Raw genomic sequence first — 17,979 nt, forward strand, 5'->3', positions numbered from 1 at the left:
CCAATAGCAGACTGTTACGTGACCTGTATTCACACTGCCAGGGTAATCTCACCTGGGGTTTAGTTCATCCATCTCTAGTCTGAAGGATTACTGAGACCACTGTGGGGTTAACTTCTGTATATTATAACAACTACTGATAAGAAGAATGGACGTTGATGTACATTAAGACATTGTCTCTAGTATTGACTGATTGGGCCCCCGTCCTTCTCATATCAAACTGATGAGATCTCAGGCTTGTAGAGAATATGTTGAGATAACTTCTGAATCAGCTAGACACTCCTGAAGCAGAGAAGGCTGATCGGAGGAGCAATAGGAGATTCCAGCGCATTGTAATGGCTGGAATGGAATAAATGGAACTGTATCAAGACACTTTTTTAAACGATTTGACTTTCTACAGTATGAAGGCAAAAATAAAACATGTATACAGTTGAAGTGGGAAGTTTACATACACTTAGGTTGGAGTCATTAAAACTTGTTTTTCAACCGCTCCACAAATGTCTTGTTAACAAACTATAGTTTTGGCAAGTCAGTTAGGACATCTACTTCGTGCATGACACAAGTAATTTTTCCAACAATTGTTTACAGACAGACATGGGACCACGCAGCCGTCATTCCACTCAGGATGGAGATGTGTTCTGTCTCCTAGAGATGAACGTACTTTGGTGTGAAAAGTGCAAATCAATCCCAGAACAACAGCAAAGGACCTTGCGAAGATGCTGGAGGAAACAGGTACAAAAGTATCTATATCCACTGTAAAACGAGTCCTATATCGACATGACCTGAAAGGCCGCTCTTTAAGGAAGATCCCACTGCTCCAAAACAGCCATAAAAAAGTCAGACTACGGTTTTCAACTGCACATGGGTCTTCCAAATGGACAATGACCCCAAGCATACTTCCAAAGTTGTGGCAAAATGGCTTAAGGATAACAAAGTCAAGGTATTGGAGTGACCATCACAAAGCCCTGACCTCAATCCTATAGAAAATTTGTGGGCAGAACTGAAAAAGTGTGTGCGAGCAAGGAGGCCTACAAACCTGACTCAGTTACACCAGCTCTGTCAGGAGGAATGGGACAAAATTCACCCAATTTATTGTGGAAAGCTTGTGGAAGGCTACCCGAAACGTTTGACCCAAGTTAAACAATTTAAAGGAAATTCTACCAAATACTATTTGAGTGTATGTAAACTTCTCACCCACTGGGAATGTGATGAAAGAAATAAAAGCTGAAATAAATCATTGTCTCAACTAATTATTCTGACATTTCACATTGTTAAAATAAAGTGGTGATCCTAACTGACCTAAGACAGGGAATTATTAATAGGATTAAATGTCAGGAATTGTGAAAAACTGAGTTTAAATGTAGTTGGCTAAGGTGTATGTAAACTTCCGACTTCAACTGTATATACAAACAATCATAGCTCTGGATAGAAAACAGCTTGAGTAGCACAAAATTGAATATAATGTGGCAGATCATGTTTGGAGTGACACAATTTTATGTGTACAACATCTAAAGATCTAAATCGCTATACTGAGCGTGTCCGTTTCTAAAAGGACGTATTTGGTTGTTTTTGGAGCTTTTGTTCATTTTTACATTATTTGGCCGTCTTCTGTGGAGGTCTATTTCACCATAACTATGGTCCAGTTGTCTGCCCGTAATTGCATTGAGACACCATGCTTCTACATCTGCATTGCTTGCTGTTTGGGGTTTTAGGCTGGGTTTCTGTATAGCACTTTGTGACATTAGCTGATGTAAAATAAATTGATTTGATTTATTGATTGATTAATTGACATGTGTAAGGGATGAAGACAGATGAAGTAAGAGTTCACGTGCCTGTCTGAGTGGAGGGTACACTTTAGCTCACCCATTTGGCAATTCAAAGAAAAACAACAACAAACTGGGAAATTGATTGCACTAACCCCAGTAACTGGAAATGCTGTTTATTATTGTATTTGCTGTGCTGTTCCACATGAAACAGACCGAGATGTAGTCCAGGTTTCTCTACAGAGCCCGCCTGGTGCACAGAGTGGTCTCTCCACGGAACGCCTTTTAAACTATTGGGCTTTGGGATGCCATGCCCCTTTACACATGATCCCACCACGGGAATTAGAGCACTTCTACCCATCATGCCTTGGAAGAGATATTTGTGTTTATCTCTATATCATTTTCTAATTCTCATCCAATGTGTCCTTAATACCAGCAAATGGAACACTAGTCACTTGAATAATGCTTACATACTGCTTTACTCATTTGATATGTATATACTGTATTCTATTCTACTGTATTTTAGTCAATGCCACTCCGACATTGTTCGTCCTAATATTTATATATTTCTTAATTCCATTCTTTTACTTTTAGATGTGTGTGTATCGTTGTGAATTGTTAGATACTACTGCATTGTTGGAGCTAGGAACACAAGCATTTCGCTACACCCGCACTAACATCTGCTAAATATGTATGTGATTTGATTTTTTAGTAGGTCTCTGTGCCCTAGCACAGCAGAAGTCCCAATTCCAGTTTGTGCAGTCTTGAGGACTTGTGCAAAGTCCTCCAAATGTCAATGTTGATTATAATGTTGTATGTTTCATTGTAAATCATCATTAAGACTCTTTCTCTATCCCTCTCTCTGTCTCTATGTCCACTTGATTGACGCATCCTGATGCGTGAGTTCTGAATCTTCAATATGGAAACAGTAGACACTGAGAAATGATAGTCTCTCGTGAATATAAACTATGTTGTAAAGAAAGGTAAACATACCTCTGAAGCCTCATTGCTGTGGCATTTGAGTTGGTTCGGAGTCAAACACACAAATATGTCAGTAGAAAGGATGAAACTGTCATCATCCATGGCTTCAATTATGGCTCAGGCTTTGTGTTTGATTCTGATGACTGGTTTTATTTAACAGACACACACATCCTCATGTTTAGTTTGATGGAAAGTTCTATATGCAGTGGTGAATGATGAAGTCTGTCATCTCTCACTGGGGGGGACAGTTGTTGGCTCTGGATACTGTTGTCTCTAAGTCTGTACACCATCACCATCCAAATGTGATCTGCTAATATATTACTGTAGCTTCTTGTGGTCTTTTTAGTGTGTTAGGCATCATTTCAATATAAAATCCCAGATGAGGACATGTTGAATAATAATTACTGTATAAATGAACATGCACAATGTATTCATGCATCTCAACGTGTGTCAAATATGTCAGTTTAAAACATTGCTTTTGTTTGTAACCAGTTGCACAAACATTTATAAGTAAGATGCCCTAATGATAATTTATAGTTGAATGAACATGAGACAAGTTGAGACAAGTTTTTCTTTTAGTTTCAGGTAATATTTTGACTGAAAAGTAAATAAAAAATAAATAAAAAAGGTTGTGGAATCAGTTACTTAATAATAATTAGTTGAAACAACTACATTTGTGGGTATTGTTCTTGTTGTCTGTGCCCAGTACTACACTTGTTTACGGCTTAGTTGTTTTCTGAGCGTGCCCGTTTCCAGTCTGAATAATAGTCTCTTCTCTGTTGTCTGTGCTTGCCAAGTAGAAAGCCCCTGCTGTGTTCATGTCTACTTTGTCATTTGTTTTCACTTTCTATCTGACAATGCCAAAGAATACACTCTAGCCATCGCTTAGGTAGTCATGGAGCCAACGAGCTGAGTGAATATATTAGACCACCCTTGTAGGTGGGTAGGAGGGCTTTAAACCTTCAACTCCACCACTTTTCTACCTCATTTTCATAATCTCCAGCAAAATACCAGTGTCAACATATGTGTAAAAAATATATAAAGTAAACAAGTTCTACCCAATGACATCATCGAAAGTTAAAGCATTTTAAAACCATGAGGTTCGCAGTGGCGTGGGGAGCAAGAAAATACCCTCCCTTGGGCTACAAACTTGTTGCAGGTTTTAAAAATCACCTTTTTTTAAATCCTGAGAAGCATTGTGACTAATCCTATTCACAGAGAAGCATTTTTTAGGACCTTTCTTCTTATCTTTTTATCCACAGATCATAGAAATGCGCTATTTTTACATACACTGGGTGTACAAAACATTAGGAACACTTAGCTAATATTGATTTGCACCACCTTTTGCCCTCAGAACCGCCTCAATTTGTCGGGGAATGGACTCTACAAGGTGTCAAAAGCGTTCCACAGGCCCATGACCATGTTGGCTCATGTTGAATCATGTTGACTCCAATGCTTTCCATAGTTGTGTCAAGTTGGCTTGATGTCCTTTGGGTGGTGGACCATTCTTGATACACACGGGAAACTGTTGAGCGTGAAAAACCCAGTAGCGTTGCAGTTCTTGACACTCAAACCAGTGCTCCTGGCACCTACTACCATACCCTGTTCAAAGGTACTTAAATATTTTGTCTTGACCCTCTGATTGTCTCAAAGCTTAAAAATCCTTCTTTAACCTGTCTCCTTCCCTTCATCTACACTGATTGAATTGGATTTAACAAGTGATGTCAATAAGTGATCATAGCTTTCACCTTGGTTCACCTGGTAAGTCTATATATTGGAAAGAGCAGGTGTTCCTAATGTTTTGTACACTCAGTGTATGTAGAAACTAGTTTGGTGCTGTAGATGATGAATAACTGCTTGAAAAGTGCCAGAATTGCCCTTTAAACCTTAAAGTTGTTGATGAGGGGTGAAAAAACACAGTCCTTTTTCATTAGTGTGAGAAGTAGTGTGGACTTACATTGGGGCTCAAAAGGCTTACGGGCCTGTGAAACTAACAGGAAAATGTTACTGATTAAAAAGCCACAGATCAAATATGAAAGGAAATCTATTCGGGCATTATAACTTTTCCCCCTAATTCAATCCACATTTTAGAGGGGAGGTTGAGGAGGGTGAGGAGGGTGTGGGGGAGGTTGAGAGGGAGGTTTGAGGGGAGGGTGAGGAGGGTGAGGAGGGTGTGGGGGAGGTTGAGAGGGAGGGTTGAGGGGAGGTTGAGGAGGGTGAGGAGGGTGTGGGGGAGGTTGAGAGGGAGGGTTGAGGGGAGGTTGAGGAGGGTGAGGAGGGTGTGGGGGAGGTTGAGAGGGAGGTTTGAGAGGAGGTTGAGGAGGGTGAGGAGGGTGTCGGGGAGGTTGAGAGGGAGGGTTGAGGGACAGGTGAGGAGGGTGTGGGGGAGGTTGAGAGGGAGGGTTGAGGGGAGGTTGAGGAGGGTGTGAGGGAGGCTGAGAGGTAGGGTGAGGGTAGGTTGAGTGGATGTTGAGGGTAGGTTGAGTGGAGGTTGAGGCGGTTGAGTGGAGGTTGAGGGTAGGTTGAGTGGATGTTGAGGGTAGGTTGAGTGGATGTTGAGGGTAGGTTGAGTGAATGTTGAGGGTAGGTTGAGTGGATGTTGAGGGTAGGTTGAGTGGAGGTTGAGGGTAGGCTGAGTGGATGTTGAGGGTAGGTCGAGTGAATGTTGAGGGTAGGTTGAGTGGATGTTGAGGGTAGGTTGAGTGGAGGTTGAGGGTAGGTTGAGTGGATGTTGAGGGTAGGTCGAGTGAATGTTGTGGGTAGGTTGAATGGATGTTGAGGGTAGGTTGAGTGGATGTTGAGGGTAGGTTGAGTGGAGGTTGAGGGTAGGTTGAGTGGATGTTGAGGGTAGGTCGAGTGGATGTTGTGGGTAGGTTGAGTGGAGGTTGAGGCGGTTGAATAGATTGATGGGTCATTTTGAGGGGGAGGTTAGGAGGTTAGGAGGTTGAGGAGGGTTTGGATGGTGTAGGGGGTGGGAGGGTTGAGAGGGAGTTTGGGAGAGAAGGTTGAGGGGAGGTTGAGGAGAGTGTGGGGGTCATTTGTCGTATAGTGCAGAGCAGGTTTTAAAGCCCAAATTACTGTCTGTTTAGCCAAGTTCTGAAACCCATTAGGTGATGGCCACGTCAATGTTAGTTCCTGTATCAGATAGAAGCCGTTTATAAAATGCTTACGTCAGATGTTCTTGTCCTGTTGTCCAGTAATCTGGGTAAAACAAATCCATACACGCCCACACACAAACCCCCACCCCACCCCTCCCCACAAACCCACATGGAAAGGGGGTTTCATGATCAAGGCTTATTGGCACACTCCAATTTTGACTTGTGGATTATTAAGGATAGTACTTTATAGTTCTAATGTCTTAGCAGTTCACGCAAAGTATAATGTTGAAAATTGATGTGTATTGATATATCCATGCTTTATTAAATAATTGTACATCATTCAAATGGAAACCATGGGAAATCAAAGACGTATGTAGTCTCTGGTTTGACATATTGATGATATGGCCAGCCCTTCGTTGTAGCAGGATGGGCTTGGCGCAAATCATTCAATAAGACAATATTAAACGTTGTTTGAGATTTTCTCTGTGGCAAACACAATACATGGCATTGCCTTTATTACAATATCATTAACTAGGAGAGAGAGAGAGAGAGAGAGAGAGAGAGAGAGAGAGAGGAGAGAGAGAGAGAGAGAGAGAGAGAGAGAGAGAGAGAGAGAGAGAGAGAGAGAGAGAGAGAGAGAGAGAGAGAGAGAGAGAGAGAGAGAGAGAGAGAGAGAACAGACACAACACGGACTTACAGACCACATCTCCTGTCCTTTATTTGACAGCATGTTACCTTGACTTTTTCACTATTTTGTTACATTATCTACACACAATACCCCATAATGACAAAGTGAAAACACATTTTTAGACATTTTAGCAAATGTATAAAAAATATAAAACAGAAATACCTTATATACATAAGTATTCAGACCCTTTTCTATGAGACTCGAAATTGAGCTCAGGTGCATCCTGTTTCCGTTGATCATCCTTGAGATGTTTCTACAACTTGATTGGAGTCCACCTGTGGTAAATTCAATTTAATGGACATGATTTGGAAAGGCACACACCTGTCTATATAAAGTACCACAGTTGACAGTGCATGTCAGAGCAAAAATCAAGCCATGAGGTCGAAGGAATTGTCTGTAGAGTGCCGAGACAGGATTGTACGGAGGCACAGATCTGGGGAAGGGAACCCAAACATTTCTGCAGCATTGAAGGTCCCCAAAAACACAGTGACCTCCATCATTCTTAAATGGAAGAAGTTTGGAACCACCAAGATTCTTTCTACAGCTGGCCACATGGCCAAACTGAGCAATCGGGGGAGAAGTACCTTGGTCAGGGAAGTGACCAAGAACCCAATGGTCACTCTGACAGAGCTCTAGAGTTCCTCGGTGGAGATGGGAGAATCTTCCAGAAGGACAACCATCTCTGCAGCACTCCACCAATCAGGCCTTTATGGTAGAGTGGCCAGACGGAAGTCAAGCCTTAGTAAAAGGCACATGACATTCCGCTTGGAGTTTTCCAAAAGGCACCTAAAGACTCTCAGACCATGAGAAACAAGATTCTCTGGTCTGATGAAACCAAGATTGAAGTCTTTGTCTTGAATGCCAAGTGTCACGTCTGGAGGAAACCTGGCACCATCCCTACGGTGAAGCATGGTTGTGGCAGAATCATGCTGTGGGGATGTTTTTCAGCGGCAGGGACTGGGAGACTAGTCAGGATCGAGGCAAAGACGAACGGAGCCAAGTACAGAAAGGTCCTTGATGAAAACCTGCTCCAGAGCTCTCAGGACCTCAGACTGGGGTGAAAGTTCACCTTCCAACAGGACAACGACCCTAAGCACACAACCAGGACAATGCAGCAGTGACTTCAGGACAAGTCTCTGAATGTCCTTGAGTGGCCCAGCCAGAGTCTGGACTTAAACCTGATCGAACATCTCTGGAGAGACCTGAAAATATCTGTGCAGCAACTCTACCCATCCAACCTGACAGAACTTGAGAGGATCTGCAGAGAAGAATGGGAGAAACTTCCCAAATACAAGTGTGCCAAGTTTGTAGCGTAATACCCAAGAAGACTCGAGGCTGTTATCACTGCCAAAGGTGCTTCAACAAAGCACTGAGTAAAGGGTCTGAATACTTATGTAAATGTAATATTTCCGTTTTTTATATTTAATATATTAGCAAAGATTTCAAAAAACCTGTTTTTGCTTTATCATTATAGGGGTATTGTGTGTAGATTGATGAGGGAAAAAAATTATTTAATACATTTTAGAATGAGGCTGTAACGTAACAAAATGTGGAGAAGTAAAGGGGCTGAATACTTTCCGAAGGCACTATGCAATTGTTTGGAATCCATAAATATGTGCTGTATATCATATTTCATGAATAAAGTCTAACCCCAGTCTTTTCACTGTGAATTATTTGATATTGTACCTCTCATCAGTGTTAAGCAGTACTTGGTTAGGGATAGGCTGTTGTTCAAGGGATAGGCTGTTGTTCAAGGAATAGGCTGTTGTTCAAGGGATAAGTTTGCTAATATGGGTGATTGTTAAAATGGGACAATTGATGGCTACAACAATCAAAGTAGTAGTAGTAGTTTAAAGGATAATACAAAAACTATGGTGCACATTAATGTTATAAACTGTAGTGCGCATTCATGTTATAAACTGTGGTGCACATTCATGTTATAAACTGTGGTGCACATTCATGTTATAAACTGTAGTGCGCATTCATGTTATAAACTGTGATGCACATTAATGTTATAAACTGTGGTGCACATTAATGTTATAAACTGTGGTGCACATTTGTCACGGTTGTCGTCTGGAATGGAGGACCAAAACGCAGCAGGAATGTGGATGCTCATCTTGTATATTTATTTAAATAACAAGAACACCAAAAACAACAAAACAAAACGAAACAAACTCACGAACAACAAAACAGTCTTGTCAGGCACACTCAGCAAAACAAGAAACAATCTCCCACAAACACTAAACCAAACACATACCCATATATAGGACTCTCAATCAGAGGCAACGAGAAAGCACCTGCCTCCAATTGAGAGTCCAACCCCCCATTAACCTAAACATAGAAATACAACCAACTAGACTAAACATAGAAATACATAAACAATAAAACAGTGCCCAAAAACCCCGGAATACATAAATCAAATACCCTTCTCCAAAAACACCACCCCGAACCACATAAAACAAATACCCTCTGCCACGTCCTGACCAAACTACAATAACAAATAACCCTTATACTGGTCAGGACGTGACATAATGTATTCCGTATTCTGTGGTGCACATTAATGTTATAAACGGTGGTGCATATTAATGTTATAAACTGTAGTGCACATTCATGTTATAAACTGTAGTGCACATTCATGTTATAAACTGTAGTGCACATTAATGTTATAAACTGTAGTGCACATTCATGTTATAAACTGTAGTGCACATTAATGTTATAAACGGTGGTGCATATTAATGTTATAAACTGTAGTGCACATTCATGTTATAAACTGTAGTGCACATTCATGTTATAAACTGTAGTGCACATTAATGTTATAAACGGTGGTGCATATTAATGTTATAAACTGTAGTGCACATTCATGTTATAAACTGTGGTGCACATTAATGTTATAAACGGTGGTGCATATTAATGTTATAAACTGTAGTGCGCATTCATGTTATAAACTGTGGTGCATATTAATGTTATAAACTGTGGTGCACATTAATGTTATAAACTGTGGTGCACATTCATGTTATAAACTGTGGTGCATATTAATGTTATAAACTGTGGTGCACATTAATGTTATAAACTGTGGTGCATATTAATGTTATAAACTGTAGTGCACATTCATGTTATAAACTGTGGTGCATATTAATGTTATAAACTTAGCGTTCTATTTATTGTTATTATTATTGTCATCGCGATGATGGGCTTTGTGTCCATATCGCTCACGTCTAATTACGGCTCATCCTCGTCAGGCCTATGTCACTAGATTAATCGCATTTGTTCTAGGATCTGTTCATTCCACCAAAATATGCTACCTGGAGAGTTCTGCTTTGAAGTGCCGTGTGCTATTAGTCCTGCTACTGGTAGAGCTGCCTGTTGTCTAGACTTCAACTTCCATCACATCGTAGAAGAAAAGTGTTGTAGCTTAATGCAGAGGATGTGCATAGAATACTTAGGTGAATATTGACCAAACTTACAACACTGCTGTCTTCGTATGACCCGTTTCTGAGCTTTAGGGCTGCCAGTCAATCAAAATGTATTTCCCCACAAAAGGGCTTTATTACTGACAGAAATACTCCACAGTTTCATCAGCTGTCCGGGTGGCTGGTCTCAGACGATCGCACAGGAGGTGGCTTATGGTAGAGAAATTAACATTCAATTATCTGGCAACCACTCTGGTGGACATTCCTGCAGTCAGCATGCCAATTGTACACTCCCTCAAAAATGTAGACATAAGTGGCATTGTGTTGTGTGACAAAACTGCACATTTTAGTGGCCTTTTATTTTCCCCTGCACAAGGTGCACCTGTGTAATGATCATTCTGTTTCTTGATATGCCACACCTGTCAGGTGGATGAATTATCTTGGCAAAGGAGAAATGCTCACTAAAATTGATATAAACAAACGTGTGTACAAAATATGAGAGAAAGAAGCTTTTTGTGCGTATGGAACTTTTCTGGGATCTTTTATTTCAGCTCATGAAACGTGGGACCAACACTTTACATGTTGTGTTTATATTTCTGTTCAGTATAAATAGTGAGCCAACTTGTTTTCAGCACACATTTTCTCATGGCTCTCTCTTGTATCTCTGCAGCAGACATATAGTGAGCAATATGTTTGGAACATCAAATCGCAATGCAATCGCAGTATTGAATATAGAATTGTCAGAATCTCAATACATAAGTATCATGATAATATCGTATTGTGAGGTGCCTGGCAATTCCCAGTCATAATGAGCAAGACAACATGGTCTGTTGAGATATGAAGTCTATTTTGAAGCAGCAGTTGGATGTGTCTCTAGCGTTTCTCTTGTTCTAATGGAGAATATAATGACAAGGTGATATTTCTCTTCCATGAATGGTGTTTTAGTATGCCTTGTCTAACGAAGCCAGCACTCGACTGCTGCCACTCTAACACGTGGGCCAGTCGCAGTACATTTAAATCAAACTTTCCTGTCTGTCATCTTCAAACCTTCTTACAACAGTTTCCTGTCTGTCATCTTCAAACCTTCTTACAACAGTTTCCTGTCTGTCATCTTCAAACCTTCTTACAACAATTTCCTGTCTGTCATCTTCAAACCTTCTTACAACAATTTCCTGTCTGTCATCTTCAAACCTTCTTACAACAGTTTCCTGTCTGTCATCTTCAAACCTTCTTACAACAGTTTCCTGTCTGTCATCTTCAAACCTTCTTACAACAGTTTCCTGTCTGTCACCTTCAAACCTTCTTACAACAGTTTCCTGTCTGTCATCTTCAAACCTTCTTACAACAGTTTCCTGTCTGTCATCTTCAAACCTTCTTACAACAATTTATTTTCTGTCATCTTCAACCTTCTTACAACAGTTTCCTGTCTGTCATCTTCAAACCTTCTTACAACAATTTCCTGTCTGTCATCTTCAAACCTTCTTACAACAGTTTCCTGTCTGTCACCTTCAAACCTTCTTACAACAGTTTCCTGTCTGTCATCTTCAAACCTTCTTACAACAGTTTCCTGTCTGTCATCTTCAAACCTTCTTACAACAATTTATTTTCTGTCATCTTCAACCTTCTTACAACAGTTTCCTGTCTGTCATCTTCAAACCTTCTTACAACAGTTTCCTGTCTGTCACCTTCAAACCTTCTTACAACAGTTTCCTGTCTGTCATCTTCAAACTTGGATTATCGTTGTGTTTTTTTTAATGTGCAGTTCCTATTGACACTACTAGTACCAGGGAAACATGGCTGGAAACGTGTGCTCCCTCGTTGTCTCTACAGACCCAAGAGAATATCAAAGATAAAAAATATTCCTTAATATATAACTTACAATAACTCTAGTATTCTCCCTAGATAATATTGCACTATTACTCAGTTTGTGTATCAGACATGCTCCTTAAATAAGTAAGTCTCAAAGTAGTTTAAATGTTTTGTATCAGACAAGTTCCTAATATTTTAACTCTAGGGCTATTTAGCGATCTAAAATTAAGCTTCAAAAGATAATATTTAGTTTGAATGTTCTGCCAGGTTGATTGATCTGCAAAAGTTAATAAGCGTGTATTTTTAATCTAAGAGGGCTACTGGATTTAGATAGTTCCATAAAACACACACAATCTTCACCCCGAAAAAAAAAGCTCCTTCCTGTGTTGGTCATTTCTGCTTTAAGTTTTCTTTGGCTCCATCCTGCCGCGACACTGTGGTATCTTAAGATGTGGATAAGCACCACTAATCTACGTCTGGTCTGAATTGGATCCCAAGTGGGTGGGTGGAGGGGAGTCGACCCCAGTTATGGCTCTTTCCTCCTCCTTTTCACACCCTCAGCACACTATAGGTTCTTTTGTGGTGTTACAAATTAAACAAGCTAACACGTACCACCTGCTAAATTACTGTCCATGGAATTCATTATGAATTCCCTCTATTCATGTGCATATTCCAGCACCTCTAAGGCTCTTAATCCAACACTGGTGGAGGTGTGGGTTTTTGGAACACCTATATGGTACCTTGAAGATCCCTATTAACATAGTGTCTGGGTGCCAGGTGATAAATACATATTGAAGGTCCCTATTAACATAGTGTCTGGGTGCCAGGTGATAAATACATATTGAAGGTCCCTATTAACATAGTGTCTGGGTGCCAGGTGATAAATACATATTGAAGGTCCCTATTATCATAGTGTCTAGGTGCCAGGTGAAAATACATATTGAAGATCCCTATTAACATAGTGTCTGGGTGCCAGGTGTAAATACATATTGAAGATCCCTATTAACATAGTGTCTGGGTGCCAGGTGATAAATACATATTGAAGATCCCTATTAACATAGTGTCTGGGTGCCAGGTGATAATACATATTGAAGATCCCTATTAACATAGTGTCTGGGTGCCAGGTGATAAATACATATTGAAGGTCCCTATTAACATAGTGTCTGGGTGCCAGGTGATAAATACATATTGAAGGTCCCTATTAACATAGTGTCTGGGTGCCAGGTGATAAATACATATTGAAGGTCCCTATTAACATAGTGTCTGGGTGCCAGGTGATAAATACATATTGAAGGTCCCTATTAACATAGTGTCTGGGTGCCAGGTGATAAATACATATTGAAGATCCCTATTAACATAGTGTCTGGGTGCCAGGTGATAAATACATATTGAAGGTCCCTATTAACATAGTGTCTGGGAGCCAGGTTATAAATACATATTGAAGGTCCCTATTAACATAGTGTCTGGGTGCCAGGTGATAAATACATATTGAAGGTCCCTATTAACATAGTGTCTGGGTGCCAGGTGATAAATACATATTGAAGATCCCTATTAACATAGTCTCTGCGTGCCAGGTGATAAATACATATTGAAGATCCCTATTAACATAGTGTCTGGGTGCCAGGTGATAAATACATATTGAAGGTCCCTATTAACATAGTGTCTGGGTGCCAGGTGATAAATACATATTGAAGATCCCTATTAACATAGTGTCTGGGTGCCAGGTGATAAAAACATATTGAAGGTCCCTATTAAAATTGTGTCTGGGTGCCAGGTGATAAAAACATTTTGAAGGTCCCTATTAAAATTGTGTCTGGGTGCTAGGTGATGAATATGTATTGGGCCAGATGGTTGTTTCCTCCTTCTCTCCCTCTCTCTACTGGATCTCTTCCATCCATAGTAGAGATCATCACAGAGTCAGCTACCCAAAATAACTTTTAGTTCACTATAGTAACTCTGATTATAGCCATACCGGTCTCGTTTTCGTACTGTACATTTAGAGAAAAGTACAGGTATGTCCTCTGTGGCTGAGTTGTGGACCTCTGTAGCTCAGTTGGCAGAGCATGGTGCTTGCAACGCCAGGATAGAGGGTGTTCAATTCCCTGGACCAGCCGTACATGAAATGCATGACTGCAAGTCGCTTTGGATAAAAACGTCTGCTAAAAATCTTCAGGACAATGGATTGAGTTAAATCACATTTGTTCTTCTGTGAGCTCATTTCACTGGGACACAGTCAGTTGGCCTTAAAATTATTATTCCAATATCTTGCTGCATGTTTTATTTTGATTAGTTCTGAAGAAGGGCAACATCACGCACACAAAGTTTAGTGTACAAGTCACATATTCCTCCTTTATTAGGATTTACATGGAATTTAGTGTTGTGATTTTTCTGTAGACAGTCAGAAGGTGGCGTAAGGGGTTTATTCATCATAGATGTGTACGTATAACTCCAGTTTTAAAAGACGTACTGTATACCGTACACTAACAATAGAGTGCTGGAAGGAACACTGTTCCTTTGTCTCCTGGAACACTGATTATTTGGCCTGTTCGTAATAGGCATGTAAATTGCACATGTTGGATCTGTTGGATAAAACACAGAGGACTTTCACGTTAACATTTAAATGGTAATTCAATCTCTTTTGTTCAGTTTTGCGTAGTGGTGTGTTGTGTCCAAGGAACTGTCCCATTGGTAAACGTTATACAGAGCTGACGTCATCTGAACACGTAGCTACCCTCCCCCTGCATGTGAGCTAAAGCAATTAGCCTTTGGAACAAGTACTGTGGTAAAATAATATGGTGTTACAGTATTTTCTTATTAAAACCATAAACCGTTCTTGAGATCTGATACCTTGCATGTGTTTGACTATGACTTGGGCTACTGCGTCAGGGTGAAAGCATGTTGAATATGTTATCTGTGCTGTGGAGGATGTGGGCCAGTTGGTCTTGTTTGACCTCAGTGGACTTGTGTAATCAAATCAAATCAAATCACATTTGCTTGGTCACATGCACCGAATACAACCGGTTTAGACCTTACTGTGAAATGCTTACTTACAAACCCTTAATCAACAATGCAGCTGTAGCCCCTGATCCATGTGGGGGTTATCGATATGAGGCATCCAGCTACGTAAGGCCTGGCTTCAGACTGGAGGGATAAGTCCACACAGCCACAAGCAAATGAAAAACAGAGGGAGAGTTGTACAGCACGTTGAAACTCTACTCTCATCACGCTCATATTGTGATTCACAATTTCCCTCTCTGAGCCATATCACATCTGAATAGGTTGATAAAATGCATGCAATAGGTTGATTTAAAAAAACGGGCAATTCCAAAGCTTTGATGGTATCTCAAATCCTACTCATCATCCATGGACGCCTGACTTTGATGTGGCTAAACTGAAACACTGGTGGAAGAGCCTACCCTTCATCATGTCTGGTCAGGTCACCACTCACCAGTGTGTTTGCAGATAGGACTCTAAACATTATCTTTATGAGAGGCTGCACTGTGCCTGGACTCTAATTAGAGCAGGTTGCTCAGCGCTGACAGACATAATAATTTGTTTGGCTTGTGTGTGATGTCACTGTTGGCTGGGGCCTTCCTGCAGATGCAGCCAGGGGAAAGCTGAGGGGACGTGGGTCTGTGTGTTCCGATCGCTGCTGTCAGGAATAGCCCTTTTCCCAGCCGGGCCTCTTATCTTCAGGGTGGACACACCAAGGGAAGCTTCCACACTGATCACTGAGCCTGTCTTCAGGAATGGGAAACAGAAAGGCAATTTTTCTCACGTTGTCTATCAGGTTCCTATATTATATCACCCATCAGTCAGTTAGTGATCTGTTAACCCATTGTCATAACATCAGTTTTGGCAGGTCATGTGTACTATCTCCTCCTGTCTCTACACACAATTGATACTCTGTAATGGAAGAATCTTATCGGACTTGTACAAACACGGTCCAGACTAGTTCAGATATCTGAGAAGTAAACAGATCATTCCTCATTGGTAGCTGTGCAAGTTGCACACTATGACATATAGGTTGTTGTTTTTCATTAAGCTATAACCCCTACTTTGGTGACAACAAAAGACAGGCGATGAATAACCTCCATTTATCTCTCTCTCTCTGTCATCCTTCTAGGGCCTCCAGGAAAACGGGGAAGGATGGGAAGACGAGGCGACTCTGGTAACTAGTCTCTCTTAGTTCCTATGTTCCCTCAGTGTGTTCAGTGCTTATCGTCCTGAGCAGTGTGTTAATGTGTATGTTTATGTGAGCCAAAGGGTAGAGTGTATCAAAGTGACCAACAGATCTGAGTGAATTGTACAGTACCTCCCTACAGTCCCTGGTTGCAGACAGCCAGGGGGAGATTTGACAGTGTGCAGCTGCTGCAGGCTTCTTAATGACTTTTCACCCTGCCAGTGTTGACTGCCTGGTGGCATCACTTTTCTCTCTTTCATCTGAAGGAATCCATCCATTCTCAGGAATAATTATACACAGACTTCTGTATTCTTCAAATCCTTTCAGCGATGCCTACGGACAGCGGACTGCAAAGAGCTGTTGTGGAAGTACACCATTAAAAAGGGGGATGTCCACTGCTATAATTGGGTTCTTTCTTATCGCATTCTTAGTGTGCAGTTCAATTTGCTTGGAATGTTCTTTGACATTTGTGATATCAGGAATTTTGGCAATTCTGACCTGTTCTTTTTCTCTCTGTGGATATCAAACATGGTGGCCCTATGCAAGCCCTATCACAGCATCCTTAGCCAGAGTTCACTGGTCATTCATGATATGATAATTGAAACACCTTATTTGAAAATGCAGAAGAAAAAATCCCCAAATAATCAAGAACACCTTGCTAGTGTTACAAAATGTCCTTCATGACTTAGCAAGGTTTTAGTGCAGATGTCTGAACTTTCCCCCTAGGAGTGTACTCCTCCCCTATTATAAAGATGAGTGTGACCTTGAGAGAAGAAACTAAACTACACTACATCAGATACATACAGAGATCCTTAATCTGGACAGTAGTCTGAACTCCCCTTGTGCAGACCAGAAACTGATCTCATCCATAATGTATAGTGGTGGGTGGCGTTGGAGGTAAATAACAAGGGTAAATCACAATCTCATCTCATCACTACATTCTCACGTCATGGCTGGCCCAAGGGGTCTGCATATATCTGAAATATGTGGCTTCTACCTGCCAGTTCGGCCCTTGGCAGTGCAGAACACACATGCAACTTAGCAAGGGGATGGAGAGAATAGTTGCCTCTTTTTTTCTGTGCAGGGAGTTGAGTAGGGTTACTCCACTGGCTCCAAGCCCCCAGCCCAGCGACATACGTCTCCATAAAAAGCAGCCTTCTGGCTCCTGTCTGCTGAGCTGACTCCACTCCACTCCTGACTCATAAAGGTTCTTCCTGGACCAGCATAGTTCATCAGTGGCACATTCCATTAGCGATACCAAATGTCTTATGAGCATCATTACTCGTCTGTGGCGACCTAAATGCCAGAACTGGACAAGAACCTGACACTCTCAGCACACAGGGGGACAAACACTTACCTGGAGGTGACAGCATTCCCTCCCAAATATGCCCCCCAAGACACAACTATGACAAAACAACCAACAAAAACAGGTCACAACTCCTGCAGCTCTGTCGCACGCTGGGTCTGTACATAGTCAATGGTAGTCTTCGAGAAGACTTCTACGGTAGGTACACCTATAGCTCATCTCTTGGCAGTAGTACTCTAGATTACTTTATCACTGACCTCAACCCAGAGTCTCTCAGAGCGTTCACAGTCATCCCACTGACACCCCTTTCAGATCACTGCAAAATCACAGTCTACTTGAACAGAGCAATACTCAATCATGAGGCTTCAAAGCCAAGGGATCTGAACAATATTAAGAATCGTTATAGCTGGAAGGAAAGTGGTGTAGAAACCTACCAAAAAACTATTAGGCAACAACAAATTAAATCCCTTTCAGACAACTTCCTGGACAAAACATTTCACTGTAATAGTGAAGGTGTAAACTTGACAGTAGAAAGCCTTAACAGTATATTTTACCTTTCAGCTTCCCTATCAAATCTAAAAATGTCAAGCAGACAACCTAAGAAAATGGAAAACAATGACAAGTGGTTTGATGAAGAATGCAAAAACCTAAGAAAGAAATTGAGAAACCTATCCATCCAACCAAAAACATAGAATCATTAACAGCAGACTCGTACATTTCCTCAGTGAAAACAATGTACTGAGC

The 17,979-nt window shown here is 41.1% G+C and overlaps 1 long non-coding RNA gene across 1 annotated transcript in view; it reads left to right on the plus strand.

The window, feature by feature from the left end:
• The window catches only part of LOC145859269 (uncharacterized), a 62,251-nt gene extending 46,333 nt beyond the window's left edge, over nucleotides 1-15,918 (plus strand). Inside the window, exon 3 of the long non-coding RNA XR_014379476.1 lies at nucleotides 15,873-15,918. This is a non-coding gene — a long non-coding RNA (uncharacterized LOC145859269). The remainder of the gene's footprint in view (nucleotides 1-15,872) is intronic.
• The last annotated feature ends 2,061 nt before the right edge of the window (nucleotides 15,919-17,979 follow it).

The sequence above is a fragment of the Salmo salar genome, chromosome 11 (genome assembly GCF_965601325.2).
Source record: "Salmo salar chromosome 11, fSalSal1, whole genome shotgun sequence".
NCBI lineage: Eukaryota > Metazoa > Chordata > Actinopteri > Salmoniformes > Salmonidae > Salmo > Salmo salar.